Genomic DNA, 15131 nt, shown 5'->3' with positions numbered 1-15131 from the left:
AGGTTGCTGTGAGCCAAGATCACGACACTGCACTCCAGCCTGGACAACAGAGAGAGACTCCATCTAAAAAAAAAAAAAAAAGAAAAGAAAAGAAAAAAATTAAACTAGTCATGAACCTTGTCCCCAAAGAGCTGCCAGGAAATAGGACTTATAACACCATGTTAAAAGTTGTTTTGACAATATTATTTGTGAATTTTATTTTCTTTTATCTCATTGGAACTATCTAATTTTGGACATTGAATACCTGTTTGGTAGTAAGAGGGTGAGGCAGAGATTAAGGATTAATAAATGGTTTGGACTAGAGGTTGTTAGACTTTTGGAAGTGACAACTAGACATTAGGATATCAAAAATCAGAAATTGCCAGTATCAGAAAAGAACTGGTGGGTGGAGATACCTTGTGGAATCTCATTACAAATGGCAGATACATCCATCTTGATCTATGTTGATGCTCTCATTCACAGTAAGAATCAGGATGATATCACATTGACTTATTGGATAGCACAGGGAAAATTTACTCTTGAAGAAGCCTAATTAATTGCAATGAGCAGATTCTAGGAGGAAAAATATAACCTATTTCAGGAAGGCTCCTGCATGTTTTATTTCAAATCCTGCTTAGTTGTGTTTTTATTCTTTAACTAACTCAGAAGGATCTTTTGGCTGAGGGAAAAGTGTTTTTTTCTTGCACAATTTTCACTAACACATAAGGAGATATTTTGCTTGTTTACTATAAACTATTTACTTGGTTTATTATCCCAACAATAACAAATTAACATTGTCCAGAAAAACCTTTAGTACTAGCTGATTTTTAATAAGACATATTGTGATACATAATATTGGAAATAATTTTTAAAGTAAAGAACAATACAAATGAGACATAAAAATATCCTGTAATCCCACTATCCAGATATAACTATTAATATTTTGAAGTATGACTTCCTAGTCTTTTGTTTATATACATATTATGTATATAAATTGGTGTATATACATATTTTGGTAGTCTTCTTTCAATTAATGTAATATAAAAATATCCCCATGATAACAATTCTTTAAAAAACTGGATTTTTAATATGGTAGCTATAGTATATCATCATACTTATTGACATCTTTTTCTTTTTTCTTTTTTTTCTTTCTCTTTTTTTTTTTTTTTATTTTTTTGAGACACAGTCTCGCTTTGTTGCCCAGGCTGGAATGCAGTGGTGCGATCTTGGCTCACTACAACCTCTGCCTCCCGGGTCCAAGTGATTCTCCTGCCTCAGCCTCCCAAGTAGCCGGGACTACAGGCGCGTGCTACCATGCCCGGCTAATTTTTTGTATTTTTAGTAGAGATGGGGTTTTTCACCGTGTTAGCCAGGATAGTCTTGATCTCCTGACCTCGTCATACGCCCGCCTCAGAGCCTCCCAGAGTACTGGGATTACAGGCATGAGCCACCGTGCCCGGCTGACATCTCTTTCTAACTTTTCACTAGAATTAATATCTTTATACAATTATTAGCTATGTTCCTGATTATTTTCATAGAAAAGATTGCTTTATGTTTGATCCTAGAGTATAAATCAAAGGGCATACATTTTTTAAGGCTCCTAATACATATTGCTAAATTGCCTTCCTTGAAAGTGGTAATAATTTATTCTGAGAACATTACAGTATGCCTGCTTTCCTAACAACTATGCCACATATTAGAGTATTTATGTCAAAATATGTGCATTTGTCAAATGTGGAACCATTTGGGCATCAACAAGAATAATGCTTGCAATGGGTTAAAATACATCAAATATAAAAATCTATGAATTCCTAATGAAACACAAAACATCACTGCTCACCTTTGAAGGTTGCCAGGACACTAATTTGTTATTCTAAATATATATTTTAAAGAGATTGATCACATATTTGTTCTTTCTTTCCTGTTTGAACTGTATTTCAAGCTAACTAAATAGATGATGAGAAAATCCCAGCTACTAGGTATATAATAATAAAACTTATACCATCACTATTTTGCAGTCCTCATGAAACGTTGGATGGAGACAATGATCATCAATAGATATCCACACTCTCAATGAAAGGTTATTGGGGAACTTTATAATAGAGAATTCCAACTGACATTACCTGTACCCGCAAATCAATCTTAATATCACAATAAGGAGCACAACTAGGCACGTGCTTCAAGATTTGATTAATATAGCATCATATTGTGTCACCTATTATCTTGCCAAAAATAGAACTGGGATTTAATCAAATCTAATCTAATCTAGATCTTACTACTAGTTTATAGGAAATCCTAGGAATAGAAACAAGTTAGACAGCACTGGAGGAAGCAATTAGCGCAAACCAAAATGCGGAAAATTCTACAGGGCAAGTGATAGATTTTTAAAATAAATACATTGTGTTTGTTGGAAGGGGTGGGAGGTATAATCAAACAATTGGTTAAGGAGAGTTCTATGTAGAAAAAATATCTGCTTTTAAAGGAGAAAGAAAAACTGGACAATAAAATCTTATTTATTACCTATTTGAAATCTAATAGTATTCAATGAATATCATATGCAAACTCTGTTTTGGTGGTAGATTATTCTGTATATGAGTGGGTTTGCTTCTGTCAAAATTTAAAACATTTTCTTTATGTTTCTGATTTTCCAAGAAGAACGTATTTCAGTTTGCTCTTTTCACGTAAAGCATTAGGAAGAAGTCTTCTGAGCTAACCAAGATCATTTATTTCATTTGAAATTGCCAGGTCAATTCAGGCACTCTGGGTAGTAACCATCAGGTGGTGCCGTTTTACAGCTTTTCTCAACCCAACATGAAACACTTCAGACTTTGAAATAAGCAAGGAGGTAAGAGTAGTCATAGGAAACTGATACAGTCACCAAATACTTAAGCTCAATGCTACGGCTTCCCTAGGTGATATTATGAAATTACTTGTATTTCTATGTTTGTCCTACCTGTTGTCATCCCTCAGTACTTAGAGATTTTAAGCAGAAATGTGTTTTAACTATTCTACTAAGAACCAAAATATCAGTTTTGAGCTTCCAAGAGAATATTTCCATCATAGGAGTCCTAAAGACTTTACAGAACTTTTCATTTTCCTTTTGAAACCAATGCAAGCCCACTGGGCTGTGCCGGGGTCCACTCCCTCACTTTGCTGGTTCCTGCATTCCCATCTGTCGAAAAACTGTTGTGAGCTAACTGAGCTCCCATACCATAACTACCACTCTCCTGGGTTAAAACACAAGAACAGTGAATCACAACCTGGCCCTCTGGGCGTTGACTACTTGGTTACTCCTGAACAAATTAGAGAACAAGTAAGAACTAAAACTGAAGGGCACTGAATAGGGATGATAGGCGTGGTCAGGTGAGACCAGAGGGCCAGAAGGGCTTTGTGGAAAAGGGAATACCTGAATTAAGTCTTAAATAAATGGGTTGATTTGAATACATACCAAAAGGAAGAAAATCTGGGGAGCATCAGCAAATGTGTGCATAAACTGCTAACTCAAAGCCCATAAGCAGGCAACAGAAATAAGCATGCAATCTAGATGTAAGACAGTAAAGAATGGGGAGGACTGTGGCAAACAACCGAGCTTTTGCTCGACCTAAAGGCATTTATGCCATTTTTCTTTTTGTCTTTTGAGACATAGTCTGTCACCCAGGCTGGAGTGCAGTGGCGCAATCTCAGCTCAGTGCAACCTCTGCCTCCTGGGTTCAAGTGATTTTCATGCCTCAGCCTCCCACATAACTGGTATTACCTGGTTAATTTTTGTATTTTTAGTAGAGATGGTGTTTAACCACTGTTGGCCAGGCTGACCTCAGGTGATCCAAAGTGCTGGGATTACAGGCGTGAGCCACCGCACCCAGTGCCATTTCTTTTAACACTGTTCCAGTCCCTACCTCCCCATAAAGTGTCTGCCAGCTGGCTGCATGCTGGTTTGCAATCTCTGGGAGAGGCTGGCTACTTTCTTTAGATCTTTTGTTTCCGTATGTTTTCAACTTACCATGTCTAAGTGAAGCACCCAGAACGTGAATTCCCAAGAAGATGTATACAATGAGAGGGTCTTTCTCCCTAGGTTTTATTCCTGGAATTTTTTAGAAATCCAGAACTAAAATTGGAAATAATAAATTTTTCTAACTATGAGATAGAAAAGCAGAAGTAACAAGAGTTTGAAATTTTAATGTCAGAGCTTTTTTGATGAATGTTCATAATTATAGAAAGGGAAAAAGTGATGAATCAGTTGAGGGAACTTTATTATCATCAGACACAAGACTTTTGTCGTGTGTTGCTTGTGACGCTAACTCCATCTCTAGTTACTTAATGTTCCCAGATTCGTGACTATTTTATCATTCAAAGATCAAACACTTTATTTTCCTTCCTTCTCTTTCCTCTTAGGTATTTCAGCAGCAATTAAGTCATGCTGTGGAATGCTTAAGTGCAGTAACAAATGTCATGAAAAGTGAACATACAGCTAATTTTACTTCTCATGAATAGAGTTCCTGTGGTTTCACTTCAAGACTAATGGAGGGGATGCATTCCATCCTTATTCTCTACTTTAAATCGCTGAGATTAGCTTCAGGGATCCAGCTTCCACTCAGCCTAAAGTTTTCAATGTTGTGGGCTTATTCCATATAGTTCTGATCTATTGTTGATGCCGTATGCCTCAGGAACTACTGGAATGAATTGTTATTTTTTTATTCATTTTTAGAACTGCATTTTTAGGGCTGGGTGCAGTGGCTCACACCTGTAATCCCAGCACTTTGGGAGCCTGAGGCAGGTGGATCACCTGAGGTCAGGAGTTCGAGACCAGCCTGGCCAGCATGGTGAACTGCGCCCCGCCCCCCCATGTCTACTAAAAATACAAAAAAAATTAGCTGGGTGTGGTGGCACATGCCTATAGTCCCAGCTACTTGGGAGGCTGAGGCAGGAGAATGGCTTGAACCCGGGAGGAGGGAGGTTGCAGTGAGCCGAGATCACGCCATTGCACTCCAGCCTGGGTGTACAGAGAGAGACTCTGTTAAAACAAACAACAACAACAACAACAACAACAACAACAAAAAACAGCATTTTTAAGGGAAGGCTTTCCAACCGTGATTAACTTCATTTTCTCTAGGCCCATGAAAGACCTTCTCCTCCTTCTCCACCTCCCTCTACAATATATGAGTATGCTACAAAACCTCCATGAAAAGCTAAAGAAATGTACTTTGGGAGGAATAAGCAGGAGAGGGACCTCCTTTATTTCCCAATTACTATAATACTATTTGGCATCAATTAGTAAACAGGGTTTGAAAGGAAATGAGGATTTGGTAAAAGTGACTGAATTGTCCCACAGTTTATACAGAATCAGGAGGATCCTATGAATTTCCCCCTGGGTTAAAAATATGACACCATCCAAGGAGACAGCATGCCCACTAGAGCCGTGTAGACGGTCGTAAACACCGTTTCACCAGGCTGCACAGATGATGCCACTCTTCCCTTCACCTCCCAGCCTGTCGAAAAGGTTTTGTTATTTTCTACTCATTTCAGAAGCTGATGTGTAAATGGTGTGTATGTCTGTTGCCATGACAACCCAGCAGCAATTGGCTTGGGCTTCTTACCAGAGTACAAATGTGCTCTTGACACGATGCTTATCAGACTTTGCCAGACAATTTTCCCTCCTGGATTCACACAAAAGGTTTCGAAGACTCCTAACTGCATTTAGAGGAGAGACGGGCTGAAATCTCGCACTTGGCTCATGTGAATGATGAAGCTCTAAAGCTCTGATCCCCTGCTGAAGTCATCGTTTTCTAGTCTATCATTTCGGTACACTGGTGGCAACTCTGTATAATTAAAGAGGACCAAGTATAAATGCAGCAAAAAAAATCTTGCTGATTACTGGAACTGGGCTTTTGTTGATATTTTAGGTGACACATAACCATCTCTGCATTTAATAAAAGGTCACTGTGAGTGCATGTGTTCTTATTCCTATTTTGGCTTGTCAGATTTGTGTGTAGGTGCCATACCAAGAGAAAAACAAAACACAACAATGCAAACAAACTGAATGATCCCTTGGGCCCTTCTCACACACTCGTGGGCTCTGTTTTGTCCTTGTCCCTAGTGACCAAAAGATTTCAACTCGTAATAATTTGTGCCATGTTACACACTTTTGATCATTTAGGGATGGACCCTGGACTGTCTAAATGTTGGAGCTCTTTGGTGCCTTCATTTCTTCTCCTTGTCCTTCCCACTACTGCTGTATCTGCCATTTTGCCAGCATCTTTTTCAGAGGGCAAATAGAGGAAATGAAACACACATTGGTTAATTTGACACTTATTAGCACCCCTCCAAAGGGTTTTATTAGGACAATGGGAACTAGTGAAATGACTTGTGGGGATTATCTGTGGTTCATGCCAACCCTGTTTCCAGAATCATGTGCACTCTGTAATTGGCTCTATTTTGAAATAACTTCTATTAGTTATCTCATTAATCCAATAAGGTAACTCATGAAGTCAAATACCAGCTGCTTCTTTAAAAAGAAATCTTTGTATCTCTTAAAAAATGAGAGCTATTGAAATGTGAGGTAGAAAAGACTACAGGATATTTCAAGGTGATTGTAGTTTTGTTTGGATCCTACTTACCAGTTGCAAGTTGACCCGCTGAAAGGAAAATTAACTACATTAGGATTCAGCCACAAATGTCAGCCATGTCTTCAAGCAAGTGGTTTAAAGCTCACAGATTTCAGTTCCCTCATCTGTAAAATAAGAGAGTCGGACAACATTAATTCTAAGGTCTGCTCCAGGCCTAAAATTTTGTTTCCCTCTGGGAATTCTGGAAAACCTAAGCCCCAACCTTGCTGATGCATTTTGATAAATTAGGATTAAAAAATACTAGGGGTAGCCATAAGAGAGAATCATCCAAAAAAAATCAACATTGATGCCCCTTCCAGTCCTAAATTTTTGGCCTGCTTCCCAAAACTTCCCTCTACTTCCATCTCTTTACCTAACTCCTCACTCCATATTCTTTTAAAATAAAAAGGCAACAAAGAAACTGCAAGTGTCTGGCTTGAATTATTAGCTTCCTTAAATTCAACGTGCCTATTGTAGAAAAGACTTTAACATGGAGTGGGAGACTGAACTACAGGAACTCTAAGTACCATTTCAACACTTACTTTCTGATTTGAAAATTTGATATTAATTATACAAAAGAGCCAGTGCAGAGAACCCCTATAGGCCCAGGTCACAAACTTGTAGTTTATCAGCCCACAGATCTTTTGTTTGGCCCACACAAGTGATTTACATTTCCTCTGAGTTTGGTTGTCAGCATTTAAAACATAAAGATTTTGCATAAAAAAATTCAGGTGTTCAGTGTCTATTTGTAAAACTGGCAGAGCTGATGAAGGTGGGCTTACCTCCCCACAGTCCCCTGGTGCGCGAGGGGCTGCCCCTTCAGGCAAAGCACGTGCTCCCCCTTCAGGCCGAGTAGGTGCAGCCCTCCTAGTATGCCATAGTCCACACCCGGCTATAGCCTCATTCATTCCCCCTGCCCTGCCCTGTGCACAGGGGAGTTGCAGATGCTTGACTTACTGACTCCTCAAGGAACACTCACGGTCTTCAGACCACCATTGAAGAATCACTGTTCTGAAAAAAAAAAAAAAAAATCACTGACCTTTCAGAAAATACATCCTGAGAATTATCCAATCAAAAGTTAGAGCTTCTTTGGGGGAGGTCTGTGCTTATTTAATGATGTTTTAAAAACAAAGAAAAGAAAAAAGCAAAACAGCAATCTGAACATCAATGACAGCTATTCGGTAGGTGGGATGCTATTTTTGTTTATTCTAATGAACACTCTGTGCCAGAGAGCATTCTGCAGATGCTCACCTCTCTGGAAGAAAAAGAGAGGAAAAAAAAAAACCCAGAGGTGGAGTACTACTTAATCAGACTACTCTCTGATAAAAGAATGACTAGTGGTCCTGGTCTCTCATTACCCCCGTATGGATGCAGGGATTGGGCAATCTGTTTTTTTTTTTTTTTAAACAACTTTGTTGAGATGTGATTCATATACCATAAAATCTGACCTTTCAAAACATACAATTCAGTGGTTTTTAGCATATTTGCCAAGTTGAGCAGCCATCATCACTATCTAATTGAGGAATGTTTTCACCACGGCAAAAGGAAACCCTGTCCCCATTAGCAGGCACTCCTCGTTCCAATCTCCCGTTCCCCCAACCATAGCAAGCACTAAACTACTCTCTATCTCTAAGGATTTGTATATTTTGAATATTTTATCTAATCGGAATCATATGATCATAAGTAGCATTTTGTGTCTGATTTGTTTCAATCAGCATAATGTTTTCCAAGTTCATTTATTTTGTAGCAGGCAATAGTACTTTCATCCTTTTTATAGCCAAATCATATTCCATTGTACAGATAAACCACATCATGTTTATCCATTTTCTCATCTGATGGACATTTAGGTTGTTTCTTTTTGGCTATGATAAAAAATGGCACTGTGAACATTTGTGGACAGGTCATTATGTGTATATATGTTTCCATTTTTCTTGGGTTTATACCTAGAAGTGAAATTGCTGGATCATATGGTAATTCCATATTTAACTTCTGGAGGAACTGCCAAATTATTTTCCTCAGTGACTGAAAATTTATATTCTCTTCAGCAATATATGAGAGCTTCAATTTCTCCACATTCTCAAGAACATATGTTATTATATTATCTATCTTTTTTAGTTTAACCATCCTACCAGGATCTCATTATGGTTTTAATTTCTATTTCCTTGATGACATATGACTCTGAGTATCTTCATGTGATCATTAGCCATTTGCATATCTCCTTTGAAGAAATGACTATTCAAACTCTTTGCCCATTAAAAAAATTTGGTTATTTGTCTTTTTATTGTTCGTTTTAAGAGTCCTCTATATATTCTGGACATAAGCCCCTTATCAGATATATGATTTGCAGATAGTTTCTTCCATTCTGTGATTTCTCTCCTCATTTCTTTTTTTTTTTTTTTTTTTTTTGAGACGGAGTCTCGCTCTGTCACCCAGGCTGGAGTGCTGTGGCCGGATCTCAGCTCACTGCAAGCTCCGCCTCCCGGGTTCACGCCATTCTCCTGCCTCAGCCTCCCGGGTAGCTGGGACTACAGGCGCCGCCACCTCGCCCGGCTAGTTTTTTATAGTTTTTAGTAGAGACGGGGTTTCACCAGGGTTAGCCAGGATGGTCTCGATCTCCTGTCCTCGTGATCCGCCCGTCTTGGCCTCCCAAAGTGCTGGGATTACAGGCTTGAGCCACCGCGCCTGGCCTCTCTCTTCATTTCTTAATAGTGTCTTTTGAAATACAAAAGTTTTGAGTTTCATGATGTCCAACATCTATTTTGTATTTTGTATTTTGTCACTTATGCTTTTACTGTCATGTCTAGGAAATCATTACATAATACCAGGTCACACAGAATTACTCCTGCATTTTCTTTTCTTTCTTTCTTTTTTTTTTTTTTTTTTTTTTTTTTGGTGAGATGGAGATTTTCTCTTGTTGCCCAGGCTGGAGTGCAATGGTGCGATCTTGGCTCATCCCATCCTCTTCCTCCCAGGTTCAAGCGATTCTCCTGCCTCAGCCTCCCTAGTAGCTGGGATTACAGGTATGTGCCACCATGCCTGGCTAATTTGGTGTTTTTAGTAGAGACGGCATTTCACCGTGTTGCCCAGGCTGATCTCGAACTCCTGACCTCAAGTGATCCACCCGCCTTGGCCTCCCAAAGTGCTGGGGTTACAGGCGTGAGCCACTGCGCCCGGCCTTACTCCTGCATTTTCTTCTAAGAGTTTTATAGTTTCAGCTTTGACATTTGGGTCTACGGTCCATTTTTAGCTACTATTTGTCTACAGTGTGAGACAGGGCCATGCAGTCCGTTTTTAATAGTTAAGAACTTGCTTCCTTTCACTTATGTTCCAGCCAGTGCTTTATTAAAGAACGTAAAAATATGAGAATGTAATCCCAAGAAACAATAAGCTGTGCTTGGATTCTCGATGTAATACCATCCAATTCCCTTCACACATTATAGTGTAACACAGGCCAACTAGATAAAGTTTTCCTTTGTGGAAGAGCAGACTAAACTGTGGTTTGATGACTATGTGACATATTCTAGAGTTCAGATACAAGATCCAAAGTAATGTGGCAGTGATGCCTAGAGCCCTGGCCATCCCCGTGTCATCCTCAGTGTCTCACCAGAAGACTGGATCCTGGGAAACTGCTCCTCCTGGCGACTTCCTTTTGATTACAATGCACACCCGTATATGTACACATTATATACATGCACACACATATATACCTATATGTACATATACATATGTGTATGTATATATAAACCCAATTCCTAATTTTTGAAATTTATAAAATGTTAAAACATGTAACCACCATTTCTGTTGGCATCCCTAGACTCCCTCCACTGCCCCATTGCCAAATTTTTCTTTTCCAATGAGTCATTGTAAAAAAAAATTGTTTTTCATAGATTCTGTAGATGAAAACGTGAAGAACAGGATGAAGTAACATGCGAAGATATCTGAAGGTAGAAGATATAAGGGACAGACTCAAGCAGGGTCCCAACTGGAGAGAACAAGCTTTCCCAACCACCCAGGCAGAGAAGCCCTTCTTTATCTGTGTCCCTATGCTACTTGCACACACTTCTAGTGTAGCATGCACTGGGATCATTTGTTGGCAGTGGTGTCTTCCCCTACAACCTATATGCTCCTCAAAGGCAAGAAGTCCATCTTATTTATTTTTGTATCTCATCCTGTCTAGTGTCCCTTGTAGCACCAGAGACCTAGCAAGCACTAAAAAAAATGCTGGCTTAATAAACGTTTACGGAGTGGAAGTGGAAGGAAATCTTTTTTTCCTGTTTGCCTGAATAATATAGGATCTATAGCACAGGCTCCTACTTATAAAGCCCATATAAATCCTGGTGCTCCCATAGCCCAATCCTAGTATAGAGTTCTAGTCAAAAAATGCCATCTAGCAAGAAAAAGTAATTTTAAAAAATTCTAATTTCCACTTGAATCTCTTGAAGGACACTGTCTTAGTTCATTTTGTTTTGCTCTAAAGGAAAAACTGAGTCTGTATAATCTGTCAAGTAAAGAGGCTTATTTGGCTCGTGCTTCTGCAGGCTGTACGTGAAGCCTCGCACCAGCATCTGCATCTGGTGAAGTCTTGCTGGTCAGACTGCTTCCGCTCAAGGCAGGAGGTGAAGGGAAGCCAGCTCTGTAGAGCTCACAGGGTGAGAGAGGAGGAAAGCAGGAGGGAGGAGGGCCAGGCTCTTTCTAACAACCAGCTCTGGTGGGAAGAAGGGACTAATATAGTGATGATTCAATCATCCCCAGGGAGGGCACGAGACTGTTCATGAGGGATCTGTCCCCATGGCCAAACACCCCCATTAGGCCCCACCTCCAACATTGGGATTAAATTTTAACCTGAGGTTAATGGGGGACAAACATTCAAACTATAGCAAACATTAAAAAGAATTAAACTCATAACCTACTATAACATCTGTAAACATGTTCCATTTGCTTCCTCTCCAGTTTTCTCTTATCTTGAAGCTCTTCTTGATCCTCTCTCTCTCTGAACTGCTTCCTCCTAACTCTCTCCTGGAAGTTCTTCTGGGAAGTCCATTCTCCCATGCTCTCCTGCCTCATGCCTCACCACAGGGCCTTTCCTGCTGGCCACAAAACCTGCCTGGCCCAGGACAGTAGAAGGCTGTGTGGCCTCTTTGCTTGGAGACAGTTGGGTCCCCACCTCCACCCACAGGAAGTATAGTTCTTTCCTTATCCTGCTTTTCTCCCAAAAAAAAATCATAAATAATTTCTGGAATTCTATTCTTTGTTAATATTACTTGTTGTCTCATGAGTTAGATAGACTTTATGAGAGAGCTTGAAACTTGGCCACCATTGAAAACATGGTTTCTGTGGGAAAGGCTACCATACATACTGAACAGCTGATTTACAAGCCAACTTTTGGAATACAACTTATTCATAAGCTGGGAGCCATCTGGGTGGTGACTAGCTTTGTGGTTTCTTACTCTTCTTTTGGTTTCATGGTTTTGAATGAAGTTTGGTCAAAGTTAAAATGGAGGAAACATTTCCTACTAATTCATTGGTATTTTCGTGAACCTCGGAATCTGGGAGAAGTAAATATTTCTGGAGAAATATGGACTTCAGAATCGTAAGATGATTTCTAAGGGATTTCTCTTGTTTAATCGATCAAATTAACATCTCAGGCTGGAGTATTTAGGATTGAGTTACTAGAAAGAGAAAAGTGAATTCAGAGAAATTGTTAATCAAGATAAATGTTGAAAGGCGGAGAAGCAAGGGATAAAGAACACTGCATTCTGTCTGACCTGCTTACGGAAGCAGGTCTTCTCTTGTTTTTGACACTGGTCTTAGTAAGCTCCTCTTCCCTTTGTGCTCCCTACTGCTAGGGACGTACCTTTCCCCATGAGACCAACATCATTCGCCCATGCTTTTGAAGCCAAGAGCAGCAGGATGCCACCAGCAAGACCCTGCATCAATCAGAGCTCCAGTCCCTGCTTTTGTTGCCTTCTCTGAGGTGAGGCAGCAGTAAAGCATGGACCAGAGTCATCCTGCATCAGTGTCCTGGCTCCATCCCTAACAAGCTGCATGAGCTCAAGCAAGCTATTGACCTCTCCCTGCTTAGTTTCCCAACAAACCAAGCGGAAAGTAGCACCTGCTGAATTGCCAGGAACAGTGCTTCTCAACCCAGGCACTTCCCTAGAGGCAACGGGAAGACCCACAAATGCCAACAGCTCCCCCAGAGTCATCATCTTGCCTATCTCCTCACCAAATTTCCTTAGCACCCTGACTAATTTCTACCACTTTTACTCTCTCTCTCTTTTTTTTTATTTGAGACGGAGTCTTGCTCTGTCTCCCAGACTGGAGTGCAATGGTGCGATCTCGGCTCACTGCAACCTTCACCTCCCAGGTTCAAGCGATTCACCTGTCTCAGCCTCCCAAGTAGCTGGGATTACGGGCACCCGCCCCCACGCCCAGCTAATGTTTGTATGTTTAGTAGAGACAGGGTTTCACCATGTTGGCCAGGCTGGTCTCGAACTCCTGACCTCAGGTGATCCACCTGCCTCAGCCTCCCAAAGTACTGGGATTGCAGGCATGAGCCACCATGCCTGGCCACCACTTTTATTCTTGGAGCAGATGTCAGAGAGGCCACTTTCTTTGGAAAACGTCTCCTGCTCCCTTTCATATCTGAAATCTCTTATTGTATTGGTGTCTTATTGCTACTGTAACAAATTACCCAAAATGTAGTGGCTTAAAATAGCATAATGTTGTTATGTTTTATAGGCCAGAAGTCCAAGTCTTATAGGCCAGAAGTCCAAGATGGATCTTACCAGGCTTAACTCAAAGGCTGCATTCCCCTGAAGGCTCTAGGGGAGCCTGTTTCCTTGCCTTTTCCAGCTTCTAGAGCCACCTTTGCTTGTGGCCATAGCATTTCAGCCTTTGTCTCTGTCCTCATATCTCTTTCTCTGACTGACCCCTCTTATGGGGACCCTTTTGAGTACATTAGGCCCTCCTGCATGATCCAGGGCCATCTCCCCATCTCAAGACCCTTAACTTGGCTGGGCACGGTGGCTCACAACTGTAATCACAGCACTTTGGGAGGCCAAGGCGGGTGGATCACGAGGTCAGGAGTTCGAGACCAACCTGACCAACATGGTCAAAAAGAAAACCCTTAACTTAATTCTATCTGCAAAGTCCCTTTTACCATGCAGTTCTAGAGACTAGCACGTGGATGTGTTTGGGGGACCATCATTCAGCTACCATGCGTGTCTTGGCACCACAGCAAAAAATGAAGCACATTCTTAGTACTGAGTTTAAGAAAAATAATAATGACAAGGCAGAAAGAGTTCCATTTGACATTTCCATTGGGGGTATTTCCAGTGTTTCCAGCACTGGCTGCCTGGGGTGATGCCACTAAACATGATAGGAAATTGAGGTTAGGGGCAAACTAGGGGTGGGGGCCGGTGTGACTACAGAGTGCTTATTTGTTGGTATGTTGTATTTGAGGTCTCTCCAGGAGATCAATGTGGAAATATCTACAGCAGTTGGAAGAACAGGTCTGCAGCCCGGGAGAAAAGCCTGGGCATGGATGGAAATGTGGAGTCATTGACAGACGATACAGTTGAAGCCGTGGGGGTGCCTAAGATCAACGAGAAGGAAGATGGGGAGGGCAGGGAGGAAGCACCAGGAGTGCAAGGTGTCTGGGGAAGAAGAATAAGGTCAGAAAGCATAGGACTTTTAGAGAGGCCAAAGGAAAATGAAGAATAATTATAAAAATAATAATATCCTGCATATTGGTAAAGTGAAACTTCATTTGATCGTATCTTGCTTATTACGTACATAGGGGAAACCCACTCATTTTATTTATGGCTACATGTTTCAGTATGTCACATTTACAAAACTGACCAAGTGAGGATTTGTTGTAGTATTGAGCGCCCATGGTGGACCAGGCAGTGTCAGTGATGAGGATGTGAAAATGAATCAGCTGGGCCTTTGTGCTCACTTATTCAACCCACAGGATAAGACCAACAGTATCAGAGAAGTAACCTCCTCTGAGAAGCAGACCACTACTCTAGTGAACAAGAAGATGCAGCTTACCGTGTAGACACAGAATATCCTCTGTTCATGGTATTTGCCTTTAATAGCCTTTTCTTTATCTATTGAAGATGTTAAGATACGGGCTCTTCTCTCCAGTATTAAGAAGACTAATAATAATAACAATGAAAGTCCATGTCACCATAGCCAACACAGAAAACAGAGCAGAAACTTGGTGAAGTTAATCAAATAATTGCTGCAGGCCCTTGGCTATGGAGAACTCTCCCTGCTTTTGGTTGAGCAAGAGAGCCTCTCAGAGCCTGGCACTGGGATTCACACAGCTTTCCGTTCCAGGGCCACAGGGTCCCAGCAGCAGCACTACACAGCATTTGAGCTCCAGCTCCTCTAGGCTTTCAGCCACGGCACCCTTTGTTTGTTTTTCCCCAAAGCAAAGTGCTGCCTGGCAGCTGAAAAGAGTGCATGTTTCCTCCTTCTTAACCCAGCTTCTTATATAGCTGTGCTATATTTGGCAGCTCAATCTTAACTTCCTATTCCAAA

General features: G+C 40.8%; 1 protein-coding gene and 1 long non-coding RNA gene across 6 annotated transcripts in view; one reads left to right on the top strand and one right to left on the bottom strand.

Moving 5' to 3' along the window:
• RIPOR2 (RHO family interacting cell polarization regulator 2) overlaps nucleotides 1-15131 on the top strand; it is a 243604-nt gene that overhangs the window by 21295 nt on the left and 207178 nt on the right. The gene's annotated exons all lie outside the window — the stretch shown is intronic.
• Nucleotides 14-15069, bottom strand: LOC115896803. Of its 4 annotated transcripts, none has more exons than XR_004056680.1 (5): nucleotides 14637-15069; nucleotides 7364-7592; nucleotides 6594-6706; nucleotides 5574-5795; nucleotides 14-63 (listed from the first exon to the last, which is right to left on the bottom strand). It is a non-coding gene; the product is annotated as an uncharacterized LOC115896803 (long non-coding RNA). The 4 variants fall into 4 exon arrangements; XR_004056679.1 differs by having other exon boundaries at nucleotides 7539-7592; XR_004056681.1 differs by having other exon boundaries at nucleotides 5574-5667; nucleotides 7539-7592.

This window comes from Rhinopithecus roxellana, chromosome 4 (assembly GCF_007565055.1).
Source record: "Rhinopithecus roxellana isolate Shanxi Qingling chromosome 4, ASM756505v1, whole genome shotgun sequence".
Taxonomy (NCBI): Eukaryota; Metazoa; Chordata; class Mammalia; order Primates; family Cercopithecidae; genus Rhinopithecus; species Rhinopithecus roxellana.
The sequence above is the reverse complement of the archived record's forward strand: the minus strand, read 5'-3'. Positions and strand labels throughout refer to the sequence as shown.